General features: G+C 42.5%; 1 pseudogene; it reads left to right on the forward strand.

Annotated features, from left to right (window-relative positions):
- LOC142760408 (protein FAM171A1 pseudogene) overlaps positions 1 to 8,299 on the forward strand; it is a 61,724-nt pseudogene extending 53,425 nt beyond the window's left edge.
- Positions 8,300 to 8,513: the final 214 nt, after the last annotated feature.

The raw sequence follows: 8,513 nt of genomic DNA on the forward strand, positions 1-8,513 counted from the left end.
AATTTCACTACAGCTCCACCACAGGATAAATGATGCATTACATGGTGCTCTTTGAACTCAATGAGCCATTTGTGTAATGCACGGATGTGCCGGTTTCGCCGGAGAATGAGAATTAACTGGTTTATGTCCCAATTGACTGACCTCTATTTTGAAAAAAGGTTTTCTAAACCAGACAATCCCCTACTCTTGCTCACAAAATCTTCAACCCACTGAAAATATTAAGTCTGGGTTCACACTGTGTGTTTTTGTTGAGATTTTAGCATGTGTTTTCTTTGAATTGGTTGATGAAGTCCCAATGGGAGACATGGGAATTTACCTACCAAACCCAAAAAACATATGCAAAAAATGCAGTGTGAACCTAGCCTAAAATACTTCTTTAGGATTTCTGCATATATATATATACAGACATTCTGTTGGAAGACGTTTTTGCAGACCATAGGCAGCGATTAATGGTCCTTAGAGGTCCTTTTTTTTTTCTTTTACTTCTGTCTCCCATTTTCTATGATTCTAAAAATATTTAGTACCTGATCTCGAGAGATAAAAAAGATCTGAGGCTCACATCTGCTTATAGCAGGTGTTATCCCAGAATAAACAAAAAGCTTTTCTGTATATATTTTATAGTGATATATTCAGTAACATATTTATATATAGCTTTATTACAGACAAATCAGAGTAAGTACCTCATCCCTATGACAAAATGATTACATTATTGCAGGTTTGTGAAGCCCGCACATTGGTTAAACAATGCCTAATTTTCAGTACAGTAATGAACAGAAGAGATTTTGTGCATGCCGTAATCGTATCAGCCTTGGCAGCAGCCCCTTGGCGTTGGTTGCTCACAATCAGTGTACAGTCTACCAGTCTTTATCCATCTCAGTTTTACCCAACTGGATTCCACATAATATGTAATTAGCAGATTTTATACACAGCCTAATTACATTACCTCACATGGTTTCATAGTGAATCTAATTTGACATTTCTCTGCTCAATATTCCCATTTCTCGTATCCCGTCTGTAATAAAGAATTGTCTTCTTCTGTGTCAATTGCACTACATATAGTTTAGTATCATCTGCAAATACATTTAAAAAAAAAAGCCCAGTACTGACTTTCTTTCTAACATCACAGCAATTTACACCCAATATAAGTATATTTCAATAATGGCAACCCTTTTCCCCAGCTTTCTATTTCTAAAGAGTTAACTCTTTCATGATCGTAGTTCTTTTAGAACTTGATGCCCAAAGCCAAATTGTACCTTTTGGAATTCTCCATTCTAAAAATCGATTTTTAAAAAAAATAAATAAATAAATATTTCAGCCTACCCCAAAATCTTGAGGTTTTTTTTTATTCTAGGACACATGTTCAGAAATAGGAAAAAAATTAACATTTTCATTATTTTTTCATGCTTTGTTTTAAAGTAGTTTGTAGAATGTATTACAATGATATAGTGCCGAGAAAAGAGACTCTATTTCATTTTAAATGTATCTCCATCCCTTTAAAGGGTTATGCCAAAATCGGCAATGATCACCTATCCACAGGTTTCACCAATTGTGAAATTGGGGGTCCCGAGACCCCGTTTCCTCTTCACTGCATTTCCTATTCGTTTGTTTGTACAGAGTCTATGCAGACCTATTCATCTCCATGGTAGCGGACAACAAACAAACCTGTGTAGTCTGATCCTGCAGTCAAATTCCCTTTTGACTGTCCACTACTTTTGCTTACCTTATTGATGAATGTATGTTAGTAATAGGTAGAGGAGGAATTAAAGTGAGTATGATTTCAGGATCAGACTACACAGGGTTTATTTGTTGTCTGTTAGACACATAGATCTGCATAGATACCGTAGAACGTCAAGGTGCAAGGTTTTGCCACTCAGGCTTGGTAAATTAGGCCGATATCTTGCTTGTTAACAACACAATTTCTCTGGAGATTGGAGTTCTGCACAGGTTCTTGCCACCCAGTCACAATGGGAATGGGACCAACCAAGGCTCTATAAGGGCCGCATAGTTTGCCTTCTATGGTATATATGCCCTTGAATGAAAGCGTACGTGTAGAAATATCACAGATTAAAATAAAAAGCATGCATCAGTGGGTTAAATTACATCTGCCATATCTACACCGCACAGTGGCGTAACTTCCGCTATAGCAGCCGTAGCATGAGGGGGCATGTGCCACCCGCCGGCACGGGCCCCCCCCCATGGCCAGAGGCTCTGCTAGCAGCTGCTATGGCTGCTACAGCGTGACGCCACTGAAGGGGTTGTTCCTACAAAAGACATGCATCCTCTCTCCAAAGGATAGGGGATACATGTGTGATCGCTGGGACGCTCAGCGATAAGGAGAAGTTCTCCATGACAAACCTTGGACTTACGGTGTCTGTCTGCAGCTCCATAGAAATGACTTTAGCACCAGTCGCGTTTGTGCGCATGCGTGACCAGCGCTCCTTTCATTTTTATTGAACCGCGCAGACTCCGGAAGTCCGAGGTTTGTCATAGTGAACTTCAGGGGGACTTTCGGTCCCCCATTCTCCTTATCGCTGCCAGCGATCACACATCTCTTTTGTAGGACAAACTATAGGCCGTTCTTTTTTTTGGGGTGGGCTATATGGCGTTATCTACAGGGGGGTATGTATGGCGTTATCTACAGGGGGGTCTGTATTGCGTTATCTACAGGGGGGGTCTGTATGGCGTTATCTACAGGGGGACTCTGTATGGTGTTATCTTTAGGCGGGGTCTGTATGGCGTTATCCACAGGGGGGTCTGTATGGCATTATCTACAGGGGGGGTCTGTATGGCGTTATTCACAGGGGGGGTCTGTATGGCATTATCTACAGGGGGGTCTGTATGGCATTATCTACAGGGGGGGTCTGTATGGCGTTATCTACAGGGGGTGTCTGTATGGCGTTATCTACAGGGGGTCTGTATGGCGTTATCTACAGGGGGGATTTGGGGCTGTAAGGCGTTATCAACAGGGGGTTGTGTATGGCGCTATCTACAGGGGGCTGTGTATGGCGCTATCTACAGGGGGCTGTGTATGGCGCTATCTACAGGGGGCTGTGTATCGTGCTATCTATAGGGGGCGCTGTGTGGTGCAATCTATAGGGGGGCACTATCTACAAGGGGGGGTTGTGTAATACCCAGTGGAGGGGGGGCCCCAGTCAAAAGTTTGCTATGGGGCCCAGTCTTTCCTAGTTACGCCCCTGACATCACATCACCACTTCCTAGATTAGTAAACGTGTAGGAGACATAAAAAAAAGTCCTTTATGTATCCTATGAAGCATTAGAACTCCTCTACATTCTCCTACATATTCAGTGCTAATGCATGGGAGACAATTGGGAAAAAGGCAGATACTTAAACCGCAAAGTCTCTGCTTAGGAGGTGGCTTGCTGTAGCAGAATCCTCCCCCACTGATCTGTCAGCTGCAGACCAGGCAAATGAAGACCTGGGTAAAAAAATAATAATTGCAAGCAAATAGTGCCCCTAGTGGTCAAAATAACATGAATAACATAAGAAACATGACCTGAGTTTTAAATTACAGTAAAAATGTTCCCACGTTCTTTACCACTTTTTCTCATTATTTTTGGAGAAGCTTTTTCTTTGTATAAGTAAACTTCAGAGCTAGAAAAGGATACATGAAACCCCTATAGCAATTTATATCTGATAAATGCAGAAATATAAGTCAGCTAAAAGTCGTATGGTAGAAAGTGATAGCTGTGGAGAGACTAGACAGTGCTGGAATGCCTCACTGCCATAAATAATGTATCTGTCGTTCAAAGACGGAGAATAATACATCTCTACAAAGCAGAAGTGATAATTAGGAAAATGTTCTTTTCATTCATCCTGCATACCAAATTTAGCCAATGCACATCAAAATAAAAAGAATGTTTAAATGTAAAATCCAGAGCCGCTTTATTTTTACACTACATTAATTCACGTTTTGTACATTTTCCCATAATTTTTTTAATGGGACAGGATCAAATTATAAATTGTAAATAAAAAAGTTTATCACTTAAAAAGAAAAATGATAAAAATAATACATGTACATACACAAAGGACACTGCTATAATGATTCATTTAAAGAAATAGTGTAACATTTTCCAATCTAGGGTAACCCAACCTTGTGGCCCTTCCGTAAAATTTCACACTAAGTACAATGTGCTCGCTTGTGTGTCCTCAATGTCACCCGTTCCTGTTTTTATAGATTTCAGAAGAAGAAATTGTGAGTATTGTGTCAGCTTTAAAGCATTGTCCCATTTGGACAAGCCGTGTACTTATGCTCCATTAGGTCATATGGACATTATAGAAGTAAGTCTAGAGCAGAGATCCACTGCAGTCGTAACTTGGATTTTCTTCACCCATTGCCAAGATCCAGTTTTCTGCCATGCACCTGTATCTAACTACCCTGGCCGAGATAGTGGCTTATTGGCACTTTCCTGGGCATGCAGCCCTAGGGGCACATGCCCCACAAGCCCCTTCTATCTACACCTCTGGCTACTATAAAGAGTAGCCTCCACTCTGGTGGACTTAGCTTAATCATGTATTAAATGTTGCCAAGTTATTTGAATAGGTGCCAGGTAATACTACTGGTAACACTACATTTCCCTGCAGTGACTGGCAGGTAATACTAATACTCTGTGCAGTTGCCCGAAGCATCCCCTGTGATAAGTTGGGGGTTCCATCAGTGGATCTGCGGTGATCAGCTGAAGGCAAAGATGAATGATTTTAAGAAGTTGGTATAGGGGGAGGTTAAGTGCTATATTCTGGCCCAGATTTCTTGATTGCTTTGTCAACCATCTTTAAGCATGATGAAATAAAGTCCACCCCTACTGCAAAAGTGAGGTCTTCCTGCTGCTGTCTTTGGAGATCCCCTGACCGATTTAGCGGCTTTCAAGTGGATTATCCATTCAAGTAAATTGTCCTGAGATGCAATACCAGACACAGCCCATTAACAAGATTAACAAAATATCATATATCCCTCTTAATAACAATATATTCTGTTTACAAATAACCATTACAACAAATATATTTTTCTTTCTATTTATTAGATTTTGTTTTAGCCATTTATTACATTATGCAAAACATCCTAAATTGTAAACTAGAAGAAAATAAATCAGTGTTAAAAGAGCGGCAGAGGGACAAAATGATGACAGATGAATATTACTGGCAGCTGCAAGTCCAGATGTCACAATTTATACAGTTTTCTTTTCTTTTCTGTAAACTATTTTGCATGGTACATTGACAATGAGCCTTCTGGCGAGAGCTCGTTTTGGCTTCCTCGTGCTGATAAGGTTATATTCAGGTTGTTAATAAATCTTGGCTTTCCAAAAACCAATTTACTGTTGTTTTGTAAAAATATACTTCTGTCAAATAAAAGAATTGTCACAGGAGTCCGTCTGGGTCTGAACTTAAAGATGCAGCAAACAGTGTCGTGCCCCCCCCACTCCAAAACTCAGCACCCAGGGCACATGCCATTCCAGCCACCCCAGGCTACCTCCCCTGGCAGAAAGCTTCTGTTTCTGCAAACTTAATGTTCTCCTGCATAAAATACCCAAATTCAAAGGATAAATGTAAGATTATTTGTTGAATGGGCATCAAAATGTAGGGAGAGACTGAGAAGCAGAAAGCAACATGGAGGCTTGTGCCTGAGCCTGATGCGGCATTGTGATCACCCCTGCCAGGCGGGTGCAGGCGGCGGTTGCATGCTCTTGTGCGCTCCTCACCCACAGGGATGCTCACAGGATCATCACGGGATAGAGGAAGGGACATGACCAGCTCTGTCTGCTGGGCTGCAACGTGTGGAGATTGGGCACCAAAACCCTGCAGGAGCAGAATGCAGCAGCTCAAGAGATGACGTTGAAAGTCCAGGTTAGTGACGTCAGTACGCACCAGCCACTCAGTAATGCCGTCATAGAGATATTTGCCAACCAAGTCTCTGCAGCTACTGGGACCACTTGTGCAGATGGGACAGCGCTGATCAAACTCCAGTACAAATTGGGAAGACAACTGATTGTCACAGCCACCAAACACGCCTATGTGCCAAACTCCGCGCCTTGGAGACCAGTCCGCTTACCAGTGTTTTCCTCTCTAAGCCTCGGTTTACTGCCTGAGTGGTCGGTTACCCTAATGGTCTATAATGATGTCATGCAGATAGTCTCAGGATTTCAAGGGTCACGTCTACAGCCTTGAGTCCACTTTGCAAGAAGCGCCCTCGAACTTCCGGGAAATTCTACCTATAAAGATCTCAATGCATTTCTGACTGCTGCCAGCACTTCCTTAGAGGTGGAGAGTTTTCCGGAGAGTTTTCCTTACTTACAAGGCACTGATGGAAACTCCTCAGGGGACAGCAGCCGGTTTGACCTCACCCCGTCACTGCTGTCAGTATCCATTTATTCGGCAGTGATAAAACTGACATATTGGTTCAAGGCCCAATCTATGTGACTGTTCCTCTGCCAACTCATAGTAACCTTAAAAACCATGCACATGTGCCCGCGTGGAGATTTGACCAGTTCCATGGAACGTGGGTAAAGAGTAGCATCGGAATCATCCAACAGGAAGGACATCAGCTGACCTGGACATACATTGCTCCACAGATGGGATACTGGGTTGCCGCCATGTCTCCTTCAAACCCAGATCCTGTGGTTACACAAGATATCACAAGCTACCACACATTGTTCCTCCTAGTAATATTAGGAGGGATTGTGTTCATTCTCCTGGTCCTGCTCTGTATCCTGCTGTACTACTGTAGGAGGAAATGTTTGAAGCCATGTCATCATCGGAAGCTTCATCTCACGTCTGATCTGGATTCTTCCAAGAAAGATCAAGCCACATCAATGTCTAACATCAATCTAATTAGTCCCATCCATATGGAGATGATGTCCTGGACAGGTCGATATGCATACTCTGATGCTAAAGCCTTCATATAATACCTCACGGGACTTCAGCTCAAGAGAAGAACTGCTTTCTCAAGACGAGAAGAGTCGAATGTCTTTGGATAACTTGACTCCAAGTGGGACTTTAAGACAAGTGTACAATAAATCATTGGATCAGTTCATATTAAAATCAAGAAAGTCTGCAGACATCTCAGATGGTTTTGTGTCACCCATGAAAGACGAGTATCGTCGGAGTTATAACTCAGTGATCTGTCAGCCTTTATTTGAAAGCAAAGATCAATCTGCAAACCATGTTACGGCAGGAAGTAAGCCAAACATTCAGGAACAAAGTCATCCCGTGCCTTCTGCCCCTGAACAAGAGCAGGTCATAGACCGACGGTCTAATGAATGTATGATGTCTAGGTCTGTAGACCACCTCGAAAGACCAACCTCTTTCCCACATCCAGGTCAGCTTATATATTACAATTCTGTCAACCAAGTGAATGACAGCGTATACCGAAATATCTTGCCCACACTGGTTATTCCTGCTCACTACATGAAGGTACCAGGAGAACATCTCATCATGTCTGCTGAACAACAGTATGAACTAGAACGACTTCAAGCCGAGCTTTCCAAATCTCATGCTCAAGATCCACAACAGGTACAGGCCACACCATTAAACTCCCAAGCGATATCACAGCAACATTTACAAGATGGAGAAGGCATGGAATGGAGCGGGCAAAACACTGTGATGTCCGAATCTGTTTCGATCCTGGCTTCTTTGAACTATGCAGCCCTTACTCAGATTAATGGTGAAGTGCAGTTGCTTACCGAGAAAGCGTTGATGAAGCTCAGTGGAGGAAGACCCATGCCCCATCCCCGTGCCTGGTTTGTGTCTTTGTGGTCGGTCGAATGCACATATTAGACATTCATACATTGATCTCCAAAGATCAGGAAAGAATGGCAGTAACGATGCCAGTTTAGACTCTGGTGTTGACATGAATGAACCGAAATCTGGTCGAAAAGGAAGAGGTGACAAATTTTCAATGCTGCAGCATCATCTGGCCTCGAGGGAAACCCAACCTTACAGGAGCACCAGCAGCATGAACAGAAGATGGCAGACGACTCGGTTTACACACAGCTTGTTTATCTAGATGATATGGACCAAAGTGGTAGTGAATGTGGAACAGCTGTGTATAGTCCTGAGGATATTAGATCTTTCTCTGAGGCACCAGCAAAAAAGAGCTGTGGCCAACTACCCAGTCTTCAGGAAGAAACTTTAAAAAGAACTGCAGACTCCTCACCAGAGCCATTAAACAGCCCTGACCACGAGTACTCCATTCATGACGATGGTTCCGATGACCAAGGAGAGAATAAAAAAAGCCCTTGGCAAAGACGAGAAGAGCGACCTCTTCTGGCCTTCAATATGAAATAAGTTGTCGCGTTACGAAATGGAGTAGTAAATTGCCAAATATTCTTTTTTTCAGGAATGCTTACTTTGTAGAAGGATGGGGGGTCTCTCTGTGAAGTTGGACCTGGTCTTCGATGATAAAGACTATGCTCACAGATGGTTTCAAGGAAAAGGAATGGATTTTATGGAATCTTTTACAGTTAGTTAAGACATGCATAATTAAGTGTAGCACTACCCC

This window comes from Rhinoderma darwinii, chromosome 4, assembly GCF_050947455.1.
Source record: "Rhinoderma darwinii isolate aRhiDar2 chromosome 4, aRhiDar2.hap1, whole genome shotgun sequence".
NCBI lineage: Eukaryota > Metazoa > Chordata > Amphibia > Anura > Rhinodermatidae > Rhinoderma > Rhinoderma darwinii.